This window comes from Furipterus horrens, unplaced genomic scaffold (assembly GCF_987537825.1).
Source record: "Furipterus horrens unplaced genomic scaffold, mFurHor1.1.pri manual_scaffold_3, whole genome shotgun sequence".
Classification (NCBI taxonomy): domain Eukaryota; kingdom Metazoa; phylum Chordata; class Mammalia; order Chiroptera; family Furipteridae; genus Furipterus; species Furipterus horrens.
In genome coordinates this window covers 100653939-100675093 of record NW_028327173.1, presented here as the reverse complement: position 1 = coordinate 100675093, position 21155 = coordinate 100653939, and positions in this window count along the sequence as shown.

The window sequence follows — 21155 nt, the reverse complement described above, 5'->3', positions numbered from 1 at the left end:
CACACAGTGGAACAGAACAACAAGGGCACAGCAAGCTCATAATTCCATCTGCTGAAATCGTTTGAGAATATGTGTATGTTGGTTGGAATGTTCAACGTACATTGCTTCTGTCTGGTTGAGAACTGTTGCTGGCCTCTTTCGGAACACAGTTTTTGTGAGTCACCAAGTAAGGGAAACAGGAACGCTTTGAAAGGCATTCATGAGAAACTAGATAGCACCTAGTATCTTCAGTTCAAAGAGCTACATCTGTACTTCCAGTAGTGTATGCTTTAGCCTTCACGGAAACAAGATATGTCCAGTTACCGCTTTCTCTGCTTCTGCCTTATGGCATTGTAACCGGTGACTATCTCACACAATGAACACAATCACCACAAGGAGACAGAGGAGAAAGCTCTAACTTCTGTTATAATTGCTAGAAATGTTCATGTTCTCTCCTGTTTCAAAGAATGTTCCTTTAGCCAATAGAAAGTACAGGCCAGTCCTCTTTGAAAACACAGTATTTTCTGAGTTTCACAGTGAATTACCAAGAAACAAAGTAGGAAACAACTGTAACCGTGAAGTCACATATATTTCCTTTCGTGTGTCAGCTGAAGCACACTACCCAAAAGACTCTGGCCTTCTTGGAACCAGTGTTTGCTCTTTAGTCCACTGTTTAAACTCGAAAGCTCACTGAAGCACACAATGGAACAGAACAACAAGGGCACAGCAAGCTCATAATTCCATCTGCTGAAATCGTTTGAGAATATGTGTATGTTGGTTGGAATGTTCAACGTACATTGCTTCTGTCTGGTTGAGAACTGTTGCTGGCCTCTTTCGGAACACAGTTTTTGTGAGTCACCAAGTAAGGGAAACAGGAACTCTTTGAAAGGCATTCTAGAGAAATAAGATAGCACCTAGTATCTTCAGTTCAAAGAGCTACATCTGTACTTCCAGTAGTGTATGCTTTAGCCTTCACGGAAACAAGATATGTCCAGTTACCGCTTTCTCTGCTTCTGCCTTATGGCATTGTAACCGGTGACTATCTCACACAATGAACGCAATCACCACAAGGAGAGAGAGGAAAAAGCTCTAACTTCTGTTATAATTGCTAGAAATGTTCATGTTCTCTCCTGTTTCAAAGAATGTTCCTTTAGCCAATAGAAAGTACAGGCCAGTCCTCTTTGAAAACACAGTATTTTCTGAGTTTCACAGTGAATTACCAAGAAACAAAGTAGGAAACAACTGTAACCGTGAAGTCACATATATTTCCTTTCGTGTGTCAGCTGAAGCACACTACCCAAAAGACTCTGGCCTTCTTGGAACCAGTGTTTGCTCTTTAGTCCACTGTTTAAACTCGAAAGCTCACTGAAGCACACAATGGAACAGAACAACAAGGGCACAGCAAGCTCATAATTCCATCTGCTGAAATCGTTTGAGAATATGTGTATGTTGGTTGGAATGTTCAACGTACATTGCTTCTGTCTGGTTGAGAACTGTTGCTGGCCTCTTTCGGAACACAGTTTTTGTGAGTCACCAAGTAAGGGAAACAGGAACTCTTTGAAAGGCATTCTAGAGAAACAAGATAGCACCTAGTATCTTCAGTTCAAAGAGCTACATCTGTACTTCCAGTAGTGTATGCTTTAGCCTTCACGGAAACAAGATATGTCCAGTTACCGCTTTCTCTGCTTCTGCCTTATGGCATTGTAACCGGTGACTATCTCACACAATGAACGCAATCACCACAAGGAGAGAGAGGAAAAAGCTCTAACTTCTGTTATAATTGCTAGAAATGTTCATGTTCTCTCCTGTTTCAAAGAATGTTCCTTTAGCCAATAGAAAGTACAGGCCAGTCCTCTTTGAAAACACAGTATTTTCTGAGTTTCACAGTGAATTACCAAGAAACAAAGTAGGAAACAACTGTAACCGTGAAGTCACATATATTTCCTTTCGTGTGTCAGCTGAAGCACACTACCCAAAAGACTCTGGCCTTCTTGGAACCAGTGTTTGCTCTTTAGTCCACTGTTTAAACTCGAAAGCTCACTGAAGCACACAATGGAACAGAACAACAAGGGCACAGCAAGCTCATAATTCCATCTGCTGAAATCGTTTGAGAATATGTGTATGTTGGTTGGAATGTTCAACGTACATTGCTTCTGTCTGGTTGAGAACTGTTGCTGGCCTCTTTCGGAACACAGTTTTTGTGAGTCACCAAGTAAGGGAAACAGGAACTCTTTGAAAGGCATTCTAGAGAAACAAGATAGCACCTAGTATCTTCAGTTCAAAGAGCTACATCTGTACTTCCAGTAGTGTATACTTTAGCCTTCACGGAAACAAGATATGTACAGTTACCGCTTTTTCTGCTTCTGCCTTATGGCATTGTAACCGGTGACTATCTCACACAATGAACGCAATCACCACAAGGAGAGAGAGGAAAAAGCTCTAACTTCTGTTATAATTGCTAGAAATGTTCATGTTCTCTCCTGTTTCAAAGGATGATCCTTTATCCAATAGAATATATAGACCAGTCCTCTTTGAAAACGCTGTATTTTCTGAGTTTCACAGTGAATTACCAAGAAACAAAGTAGGAAACAACTGTAACCGTGAAGTCACATATATTTCCTTTCGTGTGTCAGCTGAAGCACACTACCCAAAAGACTCTGGCCTTCTTGAAACCAGTGTTTGCTCTTTAGTCCATTGTATAAACTCGAAAGCTCACTGAAGCACACAGTGGAACAGAACAACAAGGGCACAGCAAGCTCATAATTCCATCTGTTGAAATCGTTTGAGAATATGTGTATGTTGGTTGGAATGTTCAGCGTACATTGCTTCTGTCTGGTTGAGAACTGTTGCTGGCCTCTTTCGGAACACAGTTTTTGTGAGTCACCAAGTAAGGGAAACAGGAACGCTTTGAAAGGCATTCATGAGAAACTAGATAGCACCTAGTATCTTCAGTTCAAAGAGCTACATCTGTACTTCCAGTAGTGTATGCTTTAGCCTTCACGGAAACAAGATATGTCCAGTTACCGCTTTCTCTGCTTCTGCCTTATGGCATTGTAACCGGTGACTATCTCACACAATGAACACAATCACCACAAGGAGACAGAGGAGAAAGCTCTAACTTCTGTTATAATTGCTAGAAATGTTCATGTTCTCTCCTGTTTCAAAGAATGTTCCTTTAGCCAATAGAAAGTACAGGCCAGTCCTCTTTGAAAACACAGTATTTTCTGAGTTTCACAGTGAATTACCAAGAAACAAAGTAGGAAACAACTGTAACCGTGAAGTCACATATATTTCCTTTCGTGTGTCAGCTGAAGCACACTACCCAAAAGACTCTGGCCTTCTTGGAACCAGTGTTTGCTCTTTAGTCCACTGTTTAAACTCGAAAGCTCACTGAAGCACACAATGGAACAGAACAACAAGGGCACAGCAAGCTCATAATTCCATCTGCTGAAATCGTTTGAGAATATGTGTATGTTGGTTGGAATGTTCAACGTACATTGCTTCTGTCTGGTTGAGAACTGTTGCTGGCCTCTTTCGGAACACAGTTTTTGTGAGTCACCAAGTAAGGGAAACAGGAACTCTTTGAAAGGCATTCTAGAGAAATAAGATAGCACCTAGTATCTTCAGTTCAAAGAGCTACATCTGTACTTCCAGTAGTGTATGCTTTAGCCTTCACGGAAACAAGATATGTCCAGTTACCGCTTTCTCTGCTTCTGCCTTATGGCATTGTAACCGGTGACTATCTCACACAATGAACGCAATCACCACAAGGAGAGAGAGGAAAAAGCTCTAACTTCTGTTATAATTGCTAGAAATGTTCATGTTCTCTCCTGTTTCAAAGAATGTTCCTTTAGCCAATAGAAAGTACAGGCCAGTCCTCTTTGAAAACACAGTATTTTCTGAGTTTCACAGTGAATTACCAAGAAACAAAGTAGGAAACAACTGTAACCGTGAAGTCACATATATTTCCTTTCGTGTGTCAGCTGAAGCACACTACCCAAAAGACTCTGGCCTTCTTGGAACCAGTGTTTGCTCTTTAGTCCACTGTTTAAACTCGAAAGCTCACTGAAGCACACAATGGAACAGAACAACAAGGGCACAGCAAGCTCATAATTCCATCTGCTGAAATCGTTTGAGAATATGTGTATGTTGGTTGGAATGTTCAACGTACATTGCTTCTGTCTGGTTGAGAACTGTTGCTGGCCTCTTTCGGAACACAGTTTTTGTGAGTCACCAAGTAAGGGAAACAGGAACTCTTTGAAAGGCATTCTAGAGAAACAAGATAGCACCTAGTATCTTCAGTTCAAAGAGCTACATCTGTACTTCCAGTAGTGTATGCTTTAGCCTTCACGGAAACAAGATATGTCCAGTTACCGCTTTCTCTGCTTCTGCCTTATGGCATTGTAACCGGTGACTATCTCACACAATGAACGCAATCACCACAAGGAGAGAGAGGAAAAAGCTCTAACTTCTGTTATAATTGCTAGAAATGTTCATGTTCTCTCCTGTTTCAAAGAATGTTCCTTTAGCCAATAGAAAGTACAGGCCAGTCCTCTTTGAAAACACAGTATTTTCTGAGTTTCACAGTGAATTACCAAGAAACAAAGTAGGAAACAACTGTAACCGTGAAGTCACATATATTTCCTTTCGTGTGTCAGCTGAAGCACACTACCCAAAAGACTCTGGCCTTCTTGGAACCAGTGTTTGCTCTTTAGTCCACTGTTTAAACTCGAAAGCTCACTGAAGCACACAATGGAACAGAACAACAAGGGCACAGCAAGCTCATAATTCCATCTGCTGAAATCGTTTGAGAATATGTGTATGTTGGTTGGAATGTTCAACGTACATTGCTTCTGTCTGGTTGAGAACTGTTGCTGGCCTCTTTCGGAACACAGTTTTTGTGAGTCACCAAGTAAGGGAAACAGGAACTCTTTGAAAGGCATTCTAGAGAAACAAGATAGCACCTAGTATCTTCAGTTCAAAGAGCTACATCTGTACTTCCAGTAGTGTATACTTTAGCCTTCACGGAAACAAGATATGTACAGTTACCGCTTTTTCTGCTTCTGCCTTATGGCATTGTAACCGGTGACTATCTCACACAATGAACGCAATCACCACAAGGAGAGAGAGGAAAAAGCTCTAACTTCTGTTATAATTGCTAGAAATGTTCATGTTCTCTCCTGTTTCAAAGGATGATCCTTTATCCAATAGAATATATAGACCAGTCCTCTTTGAAAACGCTGTATTTTCTGAGTTTCACAGTGAATTACCAAGAAACAAAGTAGGAAACAACTGTAACCGTGAAGTCACATATATTTCCTTTCGTGTGTCAGCTGAAGCACACTACCCAAAAGACTCTGGCCTTCTTGAAACCAGTGTTTGCTCTTTAGTCCATTGTATAAACTCGAAAGCTCACTGAAGCACACAGTGGAACAGAACAACAAGGGCACAGCAAGCTCATAATTCCATCTGTTGAAATCGTTTGAGAATATGTGTATGTTGGTTGGAATGTTCAGCGTACATTGCTTCTGTCTGGTTGAGAACTGTTGCTGGCCTCTTTCGGAACACAGTTTTTGTGAGTCACCAAGTAAGGGAAACAGGAACGCTTTGAAAGGCATTCATGAGAAACTAGATAGCACCTAGTATCTTCAGTTCAAAGAGCTACATCTGTACTTCCAGTAGTGTATACTTTAGCCTTCACGGAAACAAGATATGTACAGTTACCGCTTTTTCTGCTTCTGCCTTATGGCATTGTAACCGGTGACTATCTCACACAATGAACGCAATCACCACAAGGAGAGAGAGGAGAAAGCTCTAACTTCTGTTATAATTGCTAGAAATGTTCATGTTCTCTCCTGTTTCAAAGAATGTTCCTTTAGCCAATAGAAAGTACAGGCCAGTCCTCTTTGAAAACACAGTATTTTCTGAGTTTCACAGTGAATTACCAAGAAACAAAGTAGGAAACAACTGTAACCGTGAAGTCACATATATTTCCTTTCGTGTGTCAGCTGAAGCACACTACCCAAAAGACTCTGGCCTTCTTGGAACCAGTGTTTGCTCTTTAGTCCACTGTTTAAACTCGAAAGCTCACTGAAGCACACAATGGAACAGAACAACAAGGGCACAGCAAGCTCATAATTCCATCTGCTGAAATCGTTTGAGAATATGTGTATGTTGGTTGGAATGTTCAACGTACATTGCTTCTGTCTGGTTGAGAACTGTTGCTGGCCTCTTTCGGAACACAGTTTTTGTGAGTCACCAAGTAAGGGAAACAGGAACTCTTTGAAAGGCATTCTAGAGAAACAAGATAGCACCTAGTATCTTCAGTTCAAAGAGCTACATCTGTACTTCCAGTAGTGTATACTTTAGCCTTCACGGAAACAAGATATGTACAGTTACCGCTTTTTCTGCTTCTGCCTTATGGCATTGTAACCGGTGACTATCTCACACAATGAACGCAATCACCACAAGGAGAGAGAGGAAAAAGCTCTAACTTCTGTTATAATTGCTAGAAATGTTCATGTTCTCTCCTGTTTCAAAGGATGATCCTTTATCCAATAGAATATATAGACCAGTCCTCTTTGAAAACACTGTATTTTCTGAGTTTCACAGTGAATTACCAAGAAACAAAGTAGGAAACAACTGTAACCGTGAAGTCACATATATTTCCTTTCGTGTGTCAGCTGAAGCACACTACCCAAAAGACTCTGGCCTTCTTGAAACCAGTGTTTGCTCTTTAGTCCATTGTTTAAACTCGAAAGCTCACTGAAGCACACAGTGGAACAGAACAACAAGGGCACAGCAAGCTCATAATTCCATCTGCTGAAATCGTTTGAGAATATGTGTATGTTGGTTGGAATGTTCAACGTACATTGCTTCTGTCTGGTTGAGAACTGTTGCTGGCCTCTTTCGGAACACAGTTTTTGTGAGTCACCAAGTAAGGGAAACAGGAACTCTTTGAAAGGCATTCTAGAGAAACAAGATAGCACCTAGTATCTTCAGTTCAAAGAGCTACATCTGTACTTCCAGTAGTGTATGCTTTAGCCTTCACGGAAACAAGATATGTCCAGTTACCGCTTTCTCTGCTTCTGCCTTATGGCATTGTAACCGGTGACTATCTCACACAATGAACGCAATCACCACAAGGAGAGAGAGGAGAAAGCTCTAACTTCTGTTATAATTGCTAGAAATGTTCATGTTCTCTCCTGTTTCAAAGAATGTTCCTTTAGCCAATAGAAAGTACAGGCCAGTCCTCTTTGAAAACACAGTATTTTCTGAGTTTCACAGTGAATTACCAAGAAACAAAGTAGGAAACAACTGTAACCGTGAAGTCACATATATTTCCTTTCGTGTGTCAGCTGAAGCACACTACCCAAAAGACTCTGGCCTTCTTGGAACCAGTGTTTGCTCTTTAGTCCACTGTTTAAACTCGAAAGCTCACTGAAGCACACAATGGAACAGAACAACAAGGGCACAGCAAGCTCATAATTCCATCTGCTGAAATCGTTTGAGAATATGTGTATGTTGGTTGGAATGTTCAACGTACATTGCTTCTGTCTGGTTGAGAACTGTTGCTGGCCTCTTTCGGAACACAGTTTTTGTGAGTCACCAAGTAAGGGAAACAGGAACTCTTTGAAAGGCATTCTAGAGAAACAAGATAGCACCTAGTATCTTCAGTTCAAAGAGCTACATCTGTACTTCCAGTAGTGTATGCTTTAGCCTTCACGGAAACAAGATATGTCCAGTTACCGCTTTCTCTGCTTCTGCCTTATGGCATTGTAACCGGTGACTATCTCACACAATGAACGCAATCACCACAAGGAGAGAGAGGAAAAAGCTCTAACTTCTGTTATAATTGCTAGAAATGTTCATGTTCTCTCCTGTTTCAAAGAATGTTCCTTTAGCCAATAGAAAGTACAGGCCAGTCCTCTTTGAAAACACAGTATTTTCTGAGTTTCACAGTGAATTACCAAGAAACAAAGTAGGAAACAACTGTAACCGTGAAGTCACATATATTTCCTTTCGTGTGTCAGCTGAAGCACACTACCCAAAAGACTCTGGCCTTCTTGGAACCAGTGTTTGCTCTTTAGTCCACTGTTTAAACTCGAAAGCTCACTGAAGCACACAATGGAACAGAACAACAAGGGCACAGCAAGCTCATAATTCCATCTGCTGAAATCGTTTGAGAATATGTGTATGTTGGTTGGAATGTTCAACGTACATTGCTTCTGTCTGGTTGAGAACTGTTGCTGGCCTCTTTCGGAACACAGTTTTTGTGAGTCACCAAGTAAGGGAAACAGGAACTCTTTGAAAGGCATTCTAGAGAAACAAGATAGCACCTAGTATCTTCAGTTCAAAGAGCTACATCTGTACTTCCAGTAGTGTATACTTTAGCCTTCACGGAAACAAGATATGTACAGTTACCGCTTTTTCTGCTTCTGCCTTATGGCATTGTAACCGGTGACTATCTCACACAATGAACGCAATCACCACAAGGAGAGAGAGGAAAAAGCTCTAACTTCTGTTATAATTGCTAGAAATGTTCATGTTCTCTCCTGTTTCAAAGGATGATCCTTTATCCAATAGAATATATAGACCAGTCCTCTTTGAAAACGCTGTATTTTCTGAGTTTCACAGTGAATTACCAAGAAACAAAGTAGGAAACAACTGTAACCGTGAAGTCACATATATTTCCTTTCGTGTGTCAGCTGAAGCACACTACCCAAAAGACTCTGGCCTTCTTGAAACCAGTGTTTGCTCTTTAGTCCATTGTATAAACTCGAAAGCTCACTGAAGCACACAGTGGAACAGAACAACAAGGGCACAGCAAGCTCATAATTCCATCTGTTGAAATCGTTTGAGAATATGTGTATGTTGGTTGGAATGTTCAGCGTACATTGCTTCTGTCTGGTTGAGAACTGTTGCTGGCCTCTTTCGGAACACAGTTTTTGTGAGTCACCAAGTAAGGGAAACAGGAACGCTTTGAAAGGCATTCATGAGAAACTAGATAGCACCTAGTATCTTCAGTTCAAAGAGCTACATCTGTACTTCCAGTAGTGTATACTTTAGCCTTCACGGAAACAAGATATGTACAGTTACCGCTTTTTCTGCTTCTGCCTTATGGCATTGTAACCGGTGACTATCTCACACAATGAACGCAATCACCACAAGGAGAGAGAGGAGAAAGCTCTAACTTCTGTTATAATTGCTAGAAATGTTCATGTTCTCTCCTGTTTCAAAGAATGTTCCTTTAGCCAATAGAAAGTACAGGCCAGTCCTCTTTGAAAACACAGTATTTTCTGAGTTTCACAGTGAATTACCAAGAAACAAAGTAGGAAACAACTGTAACCGTGAAGTCACATATATTTCCTTTCGTGTGTCAGCTGAAGCACACTACCCAAAAGACTCTGGCCTTCTTGGAACCAGTGTTTGCTCTTTAGTCCACTGTTTAAACTCGAAAGCTCACTGAAGCACACAATGGAACAGAACAACAAGGGCACAGCAAGCTCATAATTCCATCTGCTGAAATCGTTTGAGAATATGTGTATGTTGGTTGGAATGTTCAACGTACATTGCTTCTGTCTGGTTGAGAACTGTTGCTGGCCTCTTTCGGAACACAGTTTTTGTGAGTCACCAAGTAAGGGAAACAGGAACTCTTTGAAAGGCATTCTAGAGAAACAAGATAGCACCTAGTATCTTCAGTTCAAAGAGCTACATCTGTACTTCCAGTAGTGTATACTTTAGCCTTCACGGAAACAAGATATGTACAGTTACCGCTTTTTCTGCTTCTGCCTTATGGCATTGTAACCGGTGACTATCTCACACAATGAACGCAATCACCACAAGGAGAGAGAGGAAAAAGCTCTAACTTCTGTTATAATTGCTAGAAATGTTCATGTTCTCTCCTGTTTCAAAGGATGATCCTTTATCCAATAGAATATATAGACCAGTCCTCTTTGAAAACACTGTATTTTCTGAGTTTCACAGTGAATTACCAAGAAACAAAGTAGGAAACAACTGTAACCGTGAAGTCACATATATTTCCTTTCGTGTGTCAGCTGAAGCACACTACCCAAAAGACTCTGGCCTTCTTGAAACCAGTGTTTGCTCTTTAGTCCATTGTTTAAACTCGAAAGCTCACTGAAGCACACAGTGGAACAGAACAACAAGGGCACAGCAAGCTCATAATTCCATCTGCTGAAATCGTTTGAGAATATGTGTATGTTGGTTGGAATGTTCAACGTACATTGCTTCTGTCTGGTTGAGAACTGTTGCTGGCCTCTTTCGGAACACAGTTTTTGTGAGTCACCAAGTAAGGGAAACAGGAACTCTTTGAAAGGCATTCTAGAGAAACAAGATAGCACCTAGTATCTTCAGTTCAAAGAGCTACATCTGTACTTCCAGTAGTGTATGCTTTAGCCTTCACGGAAACAAGATATGTCCAGTTACCGCTTTCTCTGCTTCTGCCTTATGGCATTGTAACCGGTGACTATCTCACACAATGAACGCAATCACCACAAGGAGAGAGAGGAGAAAGCTCTAACTTCTGTTATAATTGCTAGAAATGTTCATGTTCTCTCCTGTTTCAAAGAATGTTCCTTTAGCCAATAGAAAGTACAGGCCAGTCCTCTTTGAAAACACAGTATTTTCTGAGTTTCACAGTGAATTACCAAGAAACAAAGTAGGAAACAACTGTAACCGTGAAGTCACATATATTTCCTTTCGTGTGTCAGCTGAAGCACACTATCCAAAAGACTCTGGCCTTCTTGAAACCAGTGTTTGCTCTTTAGTCCATTGTATAAACTCGAAAGCTCACTGAAGCACACAGTGGAACAGAACAACAAGGGCACAGCAAGCTCATAATTCCATCTGTTGAAATCGTTTGAGAATATGTGTATGTTGGTTGGAATGTTCAGCGTACATTGCTTCTGTCTGGTTGAGAACTGTTGCTGGCCTCTTTCGGAACACAGTTTTTGTGAGTCACCAAGTAAGGGAAACAGGAACGCTTTGAAAGGCATTCATGAGAAACTAGATAGCACCTAGTATCTTCAGTTCAAAGAGCTACATCTGTACTTCCAGTAGTGTATGCTTTAGCCTTCACGGAAACAAGATATGTCCAGTTACCGCTTTCTCTGCTTCTGCCTTATGGCATTGTAACCGGTGACTATCTCACACAATGAACACAATCACCACAAGGAGACAGAGGAGAAAGCTCTAACTTCTGTTATAATTGCTAGAAATGTTCATGTTCTCTCCTGTTTCAAAGAATGTTCCTTTAGCCAATAGAAAGTACAGGCCAGTCCTCTTTGAAAACACAGTATTTTCTGAGTTTCACAGTGAATTACCAAGAAACAAAGTAGGAAACAACTGTAACCGTGAAGTCACATATATTTCCTTTCGTGTGTCAGCTGAAGCACACTACCCAAAAGACTCTGGCCTTCTTGGAACCAGTGTTTGCTCTTTAGTCCACTGTTTAAACTCGAAAGCTCACTGAAGCACACAATGGAACAGAACAACAAGGGCACAGCAAGCTCATAATTCCATCTGCTGAAATCGTTTGAGAATATGTGTATGTTGGTTGGAATGTTCAACGTACATTGCTTCTGTCTGGTTGAGAACTGTTGCTGGCCTCTTTCGGAACACAGTTTTTGTGAGTCACCAAGTAAGGGAAACAGGAACTCTTTGAAAGGCATTCTAGAGAAACAAGATAGCACCTAGTATCTTCAGTTCAAAGAGCTACATCTGTACTTCCAGTAGTGTATACTTTAGCCTTCACGGAAACAAGATATGTACAGTTACCGCTTTTTCTGCTTCTGCCTTATGGCATTGTAACCGGTGACTATCTCACACAATGAACGCAATCACCACAAGGAGAGAGAGGAAAAAGCTCTAACTTCTGTTATAATTGCTAGAAATGTTCATGTTCTCTCCTGTTTCAAAGGATGATCCTTTATCCAATAGAATATATAGACCAGTCCTCTTTGAAAACGCTGTATTTTCTGAGTTTCACAGTGAATTACCAAGAAACAAAGTAGGAAACAACTGTAACCGTGAAGTCACATATATTTCCTTTCGTGTGTCAGCTGAAGCACACTACCCAAAAGACTCTGGCCTTCTTGAAACCAGTGTTTGCTCTTTAGTCCATTGTATAAACTCGAAAGCTCACTGAAGCACACAGTGGAACAGAACAACAAGGGCACAGCAAGCTCATAATTCCATCTGTTGAAATCGTTTGAGAATATGTGTATGTTGGTTGGAATGTTCAGCGTACATTGCTTCTGTCTGGTTGAGAACTGTTGCTGGCCTCTTTCGGAACACAGTTTTTGTGAGTCACCAAGTAAGGGAAACAGGAACGCTTTGAAAGGCATTCATGAGAAACTAGATAGCACCTAGTATCTTCAGTTCAAAGAGCTACATCTGTACTTCCAGTAGTGTATACTTTAGCCTTCACGGAAACAAGATATGTCCAGTTACCGCTTTCTCTGCTTCTGCCTTATGGCATTGTAACCGGTGACTATCTCACACAATGAACGCAATCACCACAAGGAGAGAGAGGAGAAAGCTCTAACTTCTGTTATAATTGCTAGAAATGTTCATGTTCTCTCCTGTTTCAAAGAATGTTCCTTTAGCCAATAGAAAGTACAGGCCAGTCCTCTTTGAAAACACAGTATTTTCTGAGTTTCACAGTGAATTACCAAGAAACAAAGTAGGAAACAACTGTAACCGTGAAGTCACATATATTTCCTTTCGTGTGTCAGCTGAAGCACACTACCCAAAAGACTCTGGCCTTCTTGAAACCAGTGTTTGCTCTTTAGTCCATTGAATAAACTCGAAAGCTCACTGAAGCACACAGTGGAACAGAACAACAAGGGCACAGCAAGCTCATAATTCCATCTGCTGAAATCGTTTGAGAATATGTGTATGTTGGTTGGAATGTTCAACGTACATTGCTTCTGTCTGGTTGAGAACTGTTGCTGGCCTCTTTCGGAACACAGTTTTTGTGAGTCACCAAGTAAGGGAAACAGGAACTCTTTGAAAGGCATTCTAGAGAAACAAGATAGCACCTAGTATCTTCAGTTCAAAGAGCTACATCTGTACTTCCAGTAGTGTATGCTTTAGCCTTCACGGAAACAAGATATGTACAGTTACCGCTTTTTCTGCTTCTGCCTTATGGCATTTTAACCGGTGACTATCTCACACAATGAACGCAATCACCACAAGGAGAGAGAGGAAAAAGCTCTAACTTCTGTTATAATTGCTAGAAATGTTCATGTTCTCTCCTGTTTCAAAGGATGATCCTTTATCCAATAGAATATATAGACCAGTCCTCTTTGAAAACACTGTATTTTCTGAGTTTCACAGTGAATTACCAAGAAACAAAGTAGGAAACAACTGTAACCGTGAAGTCACATATATTTCCTTTCGTGTGTCAGCTGAAGCACACTACCCAAAAGACGCTGGCCTTCTTGAAAGCAGTGTTTGCTCTTTAGTCCATTGTTTAAACTCGAAAGCTCACTGAAGCACACAGTGGAACAGAACAACAAGGGCACAGCAAGCTCATAGTTCCATCTGTTGAAATCATTTGAGAATATGTGTATGTTGGTTGGAATGTTCAACGTACATTGCTTCTGTCTGGTTGAGAACTGTTGTTCGCCTCTTTGGGAACACAGTTTTTGTGAGTCACCAATAAGGGAAACAGGAACTCTTTGAAAGGCATTCATGAGAAACTAGATAGCACCTAGTATCTTCAGTTCAAAGAGCTACATCTGTACTTCCAGTAGTGTATGCTTTAGCCTTCACGGAAACAAGATATGTCCAGTTACCGCTTTCTCTGCTTCTGCCTTATGGCATTGTAACCGGTCACTATCTCACATAATGAACGCAATCACCACAAGGAGAGAGAGGAGAAAGCTCTAACTTCTGTTATAATTGCTAGAAATGTTCATGTTCTCTCCTGTTTCAAAGTATGATCCTTTAGCCAATAGAAAGTACAGGCCAGTCCTCTTTGAAAACACAGTATTTTCTGAGTTTCACAGTGAATTACCAAGAAACAAAGTAGGAAACAACTGTAACCGTGAAGTCACATATATTTCCTTTCGTGTGTCAGCTGAAACACACTACCCAAAAGACTCTGGCCTTCTTGAAACCAGTGTTTGCTCTTTAGTCCATTGTTTAAACTCGAAAGCTCACTGAAGCACACAGTGGAACAGAACAACAAGGGCACAGCAAGCTCATAATTCCATTTGTTGAAATCGTTTGAGAATATGTGTGTGTTGGTTGGAATGTTCAACGTACATTGCTTCTGTCTGGTTGAGAACCGTTGCTGGCCTCTTTGGGAACACAGTTTTTGTGAGTCACCAATAAGGGAAACAGGAACTCTTTGAAAGGCATTCATGAGAAACTAGATAGCACCTAGAATCTTCAGTTCAAAGAGCTACATCTGTACTTCCAGTAGTGTATGCTTTAGCCTTCACGGAAACAAGATATGTCCAGTTACCCCTTTCTCTGCTTCTGCCTTATGGCATTGTAACCGGTCACTATCTCACACAATGAACGCAATCACCACAAGGAGAGAGAGGAGAAAGCTCTAACTTCTGTTATAATTGCTAGAAATGTTCATGTTCTCTCCTGTTTCAAAGAATGATCCTTTAGCCAATAGAAAGTACAGGCCAGTCCTCTTTGAAAACACAGAATTTTCTGAGTTTCACAGTGAATTACCAAGAAACAAAGTAGGAAACAACTGTAACCGTGAAGTCACATATATTTCCTTTCGTGTGTCAGCTGAAGCACACTACCCAAAAGACTCTGGCCTTCTTGAAACCAGTGTTTGCTCTTTAGTCCATTGTTTAAACTCGAAAGTTCACTGAAGCACACAGTGGAACAGAACAACAAGGGCACAGCAAGCTCATAATTCCATCTGTTGAAATCGTTTGAGAATATGTGTGTGTTGGTTGGAATGTTCAACGTACATTGCTTCTGTCTGGTTGAGAACCGTTGCTGGCCTCTTTCGGAACACAGTTTTTGTGAGTCACCAATAAGGGAAACAGGAACTCTTTGAAAGGCATTCATGAGAAACTAGATAGCACCTAGAATCTTCAGTTCAAAGAGCTACATCTGTACTTCCAGTAGTGTATGCTTTAGCCTTCACGGAAACAAGATATGTCCAGTTACCGCTTTCTCTGCTTCTGCCTTATGGCATTGTAACCGGTCACTATCTCACAAAATGAACGCAATCACCACAAGGAGAGAGAGGAGATAGCTCTAACTTCTGTTATAATTGCTAGAAATGTTCATGTTCTCTCCTGTTTCTAAGAATGATCCTTTAGCCAATAGAAAGTACAGGCCAGTCCTCTTTGAAAACACAGAATTTTCTGAGTTTCACAGTGAGTTACCAAGAAACAAAGTAGGAAACAACTGTAACCGTGAAGTCACATATATTTCCTTTCGTGTGTCAGCTGAAGCACACTACCCAAAAGACTCTGGCCTTCTTGGAACCAGTGTTTGCTCTTTAGTCCACTGTTTAAACTCGAAAGCTCACTGAAGCACACAATGGAACAGAACAACAAGGGCACAGCAAGCTCATAATTCCATCTGCTGAAATCGTTTGAGAATATGTGTATGTTGGTTGGAATGTTCAACGTACATTGCTTCTGTCTGGTTGAGAACTGTTGCTGGCCTCTTTCGGAACACAGTTTTTGTGAGTCACCAAGTAAGGGAAACAGGAACTCTTTGAAAGGCATTCTAGAGAAATAAGATAGCACCTAGTATCTTCAGTTCAAAGAGCTACATCTGTACTTCCAGTAGTGTATGCTTTAGCCTTCACGGAAACAAGATATGTCCAGTTACCGCTTTCTCTGCTTCTGCCTTATGGCATTGTAACCGGTGACTATCTCACACAATGAACGCAATCACCACAAGGAGAGAGAGGAAAAAGCTCTAACTTCTGTTATAATTGCTAGAAATGTTCATGTTCTCTCCTGTTTCAAAGAATGTTCCTTTAGCCAATAGAAAGTACAGGCCAGTCCTCTTTGAAAACACAGTATTTTCTGAGTTTCACAGTGAATTACCAAGAAACAAAGTAGGAAACAACTGTAACCGTGAAGTCACATATATTTCCTTTCGTGTGTCAGCTGAAGCACACTACCCAAAAGACTCTGGCCTTCTTGGAACCAGTGTTTGCTCTTTAGTCCACTGTTTAAACTCGAAAGCTCACTGAAGCACACAATGGAACAGAACAACAAGGGCACAGCAAGCTCATAATTCCATCTGCTGAAATCGTTTGAGAATATGTGTATGTTGGTTGGAATGTTCAACGTACATTGCTTCTGTCTGGTTGAGAACTGTTGCTGGCCTCTTTCGGAACACAGTTTTTGTGAGTCACCAAGTAAGGGAAACAGGAACTCTTTGAAAGGCATTCTAGAGAAACAAGATAGCACCTAGTATCTTCAGTTCAAAGAGCTACATCTGTACTTCCAGTAGTGTATACTTTAGCCTTCACGGAAACAAGATATGTACAGTTACCGCTTTTTCTGCTTCTGCCTTATGGCATTGTAACCGGTGACTATCTCACACAATGAACGCAATCACCACAAGGAGAGAGAGGAAAAAGCTCTAACTTCTGTTATAATTGCTAGAAATGTTCATGTTCTCTCCTGTTTCAAAGGATGATCCTTTATCCAATAGAATATATAGACCAGTCCTCTTTGAAAACACTGTATTTTCTGAGTTTCACAGTGAATTACCAAGAAACAAAGTAGGAAACAACTGTAACCGTGAAGTCACATATATTTCCTTTCGTGTGTCAGCTGAAGCACACTACCCAAAAGACTCTGGCCTTCTTGAAACCAGTGTTTGCTCTTTAGTCCATTGTTTAAACTCGAAAGCTCACTGAAGCACACAGTGGAACAGAACAACAAGGGCACAGCAAGCTCATAATTCCATCTGCTGAAATCGTTTGAGAATATGTGTATGTTGGTTGGAATGTTCAACGTACATTGCTTCTGTCTGGTTGAGAACTGTTGCTGGCCTCTTTCGGAACACAGTTTTTGTGAGTCACCAAGTAAGGGAAACAGGAACTCTTTGAAAGGCATTCTAGAGAAACAAGATAGCACCTAGTATCTTCAGTTCAAAGAGCTACATCTGTACTTCCAGTAGTGTATGCTTTAGCCTTCACGGAAACAAGATATGTCCAGTTACCGCTTTCTCTGCTTCTGCCTTATGGCATTGTAACCGGTGACTATCTCACACAATGAACGCAATCACCACAAGGAGAGAGAGGAGAAAGCTCTAACTTCTGTTATAATTGCTAGAAATGTTCATGTTCTCTCCTGTTTCAAAGAATGTTCCTTTAGCCAATAGAAAGTACAGGCCAGTCCTCTTTGAAAACACAGTATTTTCTGAGTTTCACAGTGAATTACCAAGAAACAAAGTAGGAAACAACTGTAACCGTGAAGTCACATATATTTCCTTTCGTGTGTCAGCTGAAGCACACTATCCAAAAGACTCTGGCCTTCTTGAAACCAGTGTTTGCTCTTTAGTCCATTGTATAAACTCGAAAGCTCACTGAAGCACACAGTGGAACAGAACAACAAGGGCACAGCAAGCTCATAATTCCATCTGTTGAAATCGTTTGAGAATATGTGTATGTTGGTTGGAATGTTCAGCGTACATTGCTTCTGTCTGGTTGAGAACTGTTGCTGGCCTCTTTCGGAACACAGTTTTTGTGAGTCACCAAGTAAGGGAAACAGGAACGCTTTGAAAGGCATTCATGAGAAACTAGATAGCACCTAGTATCTTCAGTTCAAAGAGCTACATCTGTACTTCCAGTAGTGTATGCTTTAGCCTTCACGGAAACAAGATATGTCCAGTTACCGCTTTCTCTGCTTCTGCCTTATGGCATTGTAACCGGTGACTATCTCACACAATGAACACAATCACCACAAGGAGACAGAGGAGAAAGCTCTAACTTCTGTTATAATTGCTAGAAATGTTCATGTTCTCTCCTGTTTCAAAGAATGTTCCTTTAGCCAATAGAAAGTACAGGCCAGTCCTCTTTGAAAACACAGTATTTTCTGAGTTTCACAGTGAATTACCAAGAAACAAAGTAGGAAACAACTGTAACCGTGAAGTCACATATATTTCCTTTCGTGTGTCAGCTGAAGCACACTACCCAAAAGACTCTGGCCTTCTTGGAACCAGTGTTTGCTCTTTAGTCCACTGTTTAAACTCGAAAGCTCACTGAAGCACACAATGGAACAGAACAACAAGGGCACAGCAAGCTCATAATTCCATCTGCTGAAATCGTTTGAGAATATGTGTATGTTGGTTGGAATGTTCAACGTACATTGCTTCTGTCTGGTTGAGAACTGTTGCTGGCCTCTTTCGGAACACAGTTTTTGTGAGTCACCAAGTAAGGGAAACAGGAACTCTTTGAAAGGCATTCTAGAGAAATAAGATAGCACCTAGTATCTTCAGTTCAAAGAGCTACATCTGTACTTCCAGTAGTGTATGCTTTAGCCTTCACGGAAACAAGATATGTCCAGTTACCGCTTTCTCTGCTTCTGCCTTATGGCATTGTAACCGGTGACTATCTCACACAATGAACGCAATCACCACAAGGAGAGAGAGGAAAAAGCTCTAACTTCTGTTATAATTGCTAGAAATGTTCATGTTCTCTCCTGTTTCAAAGAATGTTCCTTTAGCCAATAGAAAGTACAGGCCAGTCCTCTTTGAAAACACAGTATTTTCTGAGTTTCACAGTGAATTACCAAGAAACAAAGTAGGAAACAACTGTAACCGTGAAGTCACATATATTTCCTTTCGTGTGTCAGCTGAAGCACACTACCCAAAAGACTCTGGCCTTCTTGGAACCAGTGTTTGCTCTTTAGTCCACTGTTTAAACTCGAAAGCTCACTGAAGCACACAATGGAACAGAACAACAAGGGCACAGCAAGCTCATAATTCCATCTGCTGAAATCGTTTGAGAATATGTGTATGTTGGTTGGAATGTTCAACGTACATTGCTTCTGTCTGGTTGAGAACTGTTGCTGGCCTCTTTCGGAACACAGTTTTTGTGAGTCACCAAGTAAGGGAAACAGGAACTCTTTGAAAGGCATTCTAGAGAAACAAGATAGCACCTAGTATCTTCAGTTCAAAGAGCTACATCTGTACTTCCAGTAGTGTATGCTTTAGCCTTCACGGAAACAAGATATGTCCAGTTACCGCTTTCTCTGCTTCTGCCTTATGGCATTGTAACCGGTGACTATCTCACACAATGAACGCAATCACCACAAGGAGAGAGAGGAAAAAGCTCTAACTTCTGTTATAATTGCTAGAAATGTTCATGTTCTCTCCTGTTTCAAAGAATGTTCCTTTAGCCAATAGAAAGGACAGGCCAGTCCTCTTTGAAAACACAGTATTTTCTGAGTTTCACAGTGAATTACCAAGAAACAAAGTAGGAAACAACTGTAACCGTGAAGTCACATATATTTCCTTTCGTGTGTCAGCTGAAGCACACTACCCAAAAGACTCTGGCCTTCTTGGAACCAGTGTTTGCTCTTTAGTCCACTGTTTAAACTCGAAAGCTCACTGAAGCACACAATGGAACAGAACAACAAGGGCACAGCAAGCTCATAATTCCATCTGCTGAAATCGTTTGAGAATATGTGTATGTTGGTTGGAATGTTCAACGTACATTGCTTCTGTCTGGTTGAGAACTGTTGCTGGCCTCTTTCGGAACACAGTTTTTGTGAGTCACCAAGTAAGGGAAACAGGAACTCTTTGAAAGGCATTCTAGAGAAACAAGATAGCACCTAGTATCTTCAGTTCAAAGAGCTACATCTGTACTTCCAGTAGTGTATACTTTAGCCTTCACGGAAACAAGATATGTACAGTTACCGCTTTTTCTGCTTCTGCCTTATGGCATTGTAACCGGTGACTATCTCACACAATGAACGCAATCACCACAAGGAGAGAGAGGAAAAAGCTCTAACTTCTGTTATAATTGCTAGAAATGTTCATGTTCTCTCCTGTTTCAAAGGATGATCCTTTATCCAATAGAATATATAGACCAGTCCTCTTTGAAAACACTGTATTTTCTGAGTTTCACAGTGAATTACCAAGAAACAAAGTAGGAAACAACTGTAACCGTGAAGTCACATATATTTCCTTTCGTGTGTCAGCTGAAGCACACTACCCAAAAGACTCTGGCCTTCTTGAAACCAGTGTTTGCTCTTTAGTCCATTGTTTAAACTCGAAAGCTCACTGAAGCACACAGTGGAACAGAACAACAAGGGCACAGCAAGCTCATAATTCCATCTGCTGAAATCGTTTGAGAATATGTGTATGTTGGTTGGAATGTTCAACGTACATTGCTTCTGTCTGGTTGAGAACTGTTGCTGGCCTCTTTCGGAACACAGTTTTTGTGAGTCACCAAGTAAGGGAAACAGGAACTCTTTGAAAGGCATTCTAGAGAAACAAGATAGCACCTAGTATCTTCAGTTCAAAGAGCTACATCTGTACTTCCAGTAGTGTATGCTTTAGCCTTCACGGAAACAAGATATGTCCAGTTACCGCTTTCTCTGCTTTTGCCTTATGGCATTGTAACCGGTGACTATCTCACACAATGAACGCAATCACCACAAGGAGAGAGAGGAGAAAGCTCTAACTTCTGTTATAATTGCTAGAAATGTTCATGTTCTCTCCTGTTTCAAAGAATGTTCCTTTAGCCAATAGAAAGTACAGGCCAGTCCTCTTTGAAAACACAGTATTTTCTGAGTTTCACAGTGAATTACCAAGAAACAAAGTAGGAAACAACTGTAACCGTGAAGTCACATATATTTCCTTTCGTGTGTCAGCTGAAGCACACTATCCAAAAGACTCTGGCCTTCTTGAAACCAGTGTTTGCTCTTTAGTCCATTGTATAAACTCGAAAGCTCACTGAAGCACACAGTGGAACAGAACAACAAGGGCACAGCAAGCTCATAATTCCATCTGTTGAAATCGTTTGAGAATATGTGTATGTTGGTTGGAATGTTCAGCGTACATTGCTTCTGTCTGGTTGAGAACTGTTGCTGGCCTCTTTCGGAACACAGTTTTTGTGAGTCACCAAGTAAGGGAAACAGGAACTCTTTGAAAGGCATTCTAGAGAAACAAGATAGCACCTAGTATCTTCAGTT